The following is a 2,362-nucleotide window of genomic DNA, read 5'->3' as shown; positions in this document are numbered from 1 at the left end:
ACTGTATTCGCCAATCTCTGAAACCAGCCTTTCAATGCCGTTCTATCATAACAGATAGGTGGCAGGAGTGGATAAGCAACCTCTTCCAAATTCAATACCCCCCCTCCCCAAATCCCCCAAAACAGCAGCTGCTTTCTCTCCAAACCCTCTCGGATTGCAGTCTTCTGGCAGGGCCTGTCGGCATGCACACACCTGCTCACACTGACCTCCAATCTATCTCGTCCACGCCTGCCCGCCACAACTGCTGGGATTAGCGTGTCTGGGACAGGGGATAAGTGAGAAGCAGGACGGCAGCCTTCTAGTCTTACATGCGTGTCCCCGTCCCTCACATGTGGCATTGAGGGCGTGCACACAGCTGGCAGATTCTCCCTGCCTCTGTGCATGCAAGCAGCCACAGAGGTTTGTGTGTTGTGTTAAAGGGAAACTGGAGTTGGGGGACGCCCGTGATAGACTTCAAGTGCGCAACTAAGAGAAGAGAGAGAGCCTCTGACAACTTGGTTTCAAATCTTGCTCACTTAACTACTCACAACAAATAAATAAGCGACAAATCGGTCTCCTACAATTCCCCCAACCTTGTGGAGGTGGAATGCTAAATTGCTGGATTACACGGAACTCCCTTTAAATGTGTTGTCTTAGCTGGCCTCCTCGGATGGTCTCTTTTACATTTTTATTTCCTGGGCAAAATGGCAGTAGATGTGGTTTCATAGAAACCATTTATTAGTAAGTGTCCCATTTCAATGTCAAATGTTATTTTTTTTTTCAATGTTATTCTGGTTCCGTTCTTTTACTTGCTAATTTGTTTGTTTCTCCAAGACAACGGTTAGTCCTTTTATACAGCATTTTGGCTTGCCATAGTAAGAAAAGCACGCGTTACTAATAACATTAACAACGGCTCTGTTAAATTCAAGTGTAAGTCATGACAGTGAGTCAGTATGCATACCAGGACGCTGAAACGGAAGCAGCTAAATGGAATTCAGCCATCATTAGTTTGATTATTTACACCTGTGCTTTTATTACTGTAACATGTCAAAAATGTCTTCTGTGAAGCAGGTATCCAACTATTGAACACAACTCTTGGTGATGGTGATGCATGCATGTCCTTTTTCGTGTGTGTGTGTGTGTGTGTGTAATGTATTCTCTGGCTCTGGGGGGATCACAGGTGTTCATTCCTCCAAGCCTGTCTGATGGATTAACAGCTGCCGTCACTGCGTAATTGGTGACACCCCCCAGATCTGACAGCTGTGTGCGCGCACACGCACGCACACACACACACACACACACACACACACACACACACACACACAATTTGCCAAACCTAAACAAAAAAAATAGAGCTTTATATTAAGCATCCTTCAGTCTACTGGAAATGAGCTAACAATGTTGAAAATAGCAGAGACAAGATAAGAGCTATATCAAAAGCCAGAGAAATGAGATTGTGATATTTGTTGGATTTTTACATGCTGCACTGCCACTGTCGTTATTATTCATATCCCTCCCCAGGGAGCCTTGTTTGAAAAATGGGACTGTTGCAGCCCCCCCCCCCCCTCCATGTCACCGTCTCTCTCTTGCTCTTACACTCACAAACAACCACACACCAACACACACACACACACACACACACACACGTTTGGTGTCTCATTGGAGGAAGTACAGCAGGCAGCGTTTCCCTCCTCCCCCTGCTCCTTCTCTTTATTTTTTTCTTCCTTCACTCTCTCTCTCTCTCTCTCTCTCTCTCACAGAGAGTGATCCAGCTCGTCTCCTCTCTCCGTCACGCGGGTAATCAGCCTCTGCTATTTCATTTGGCTCAGTAATGAAAGCAATCCCAGGGCTTTTCAATGAGGCACAGCCCAAATAATGGAGGGCTGCGTCACCCCTGGTCCTCACCCTCTCCCTCTCCTTCCCAACCCTGCTGTCAATGGATGAGAAAAAGCAAATGTGCGTGCATTTGAGTGTGTGGAGCACGCAATCTCGCCAAGTCCTTTGTGCCTCTTTTCCTTAATGAGTCCGTTATATAAAATGTGATCACCTATACTGTACTCGCAATCAGAATACTGTTTTTTTAACCAAACAAGACCAAAAGGATTTTTCTTCTCCAGTTGTTTTTGATTCATTTTTGGAGGCCTAAAGAGGTGACAAAATACACAGTATTTCACAGAAAAAAAACAAGCAAAAGCCATACACCAGTCTGAAAATAAACATGATTGCATGTAGCATAATTTACCTCCCACAACTCCTCTCCAAACCCCTTGTGGGGGACCCAGCCCCCAGGTTGGGAACCACTGATCTACATAAAGATCTACATGTAGAATCAACGCTCTTTAGAATCCTTCTGAATACAGATGAGATGCTTCAACACAGCAGG

Source organism: Perca flavescens, chromosome 9, assembly GCF_004354835.1.
Source record: "Perca flavescens isolate YP-PL-M2 chromosome 9, PFLA_1.0, whole genome shotgun sequence".
Lineage (NCBI taxonomy): Eukaryota > Metazoa > Chordata > Actinopteri > Perciformes > Percidae > Perca > Perca flavescens.
The sequence above is the reverse complement of the archived record's forward strand: the minus strand, read 5'-3'. Positions refer to the sequence as shown.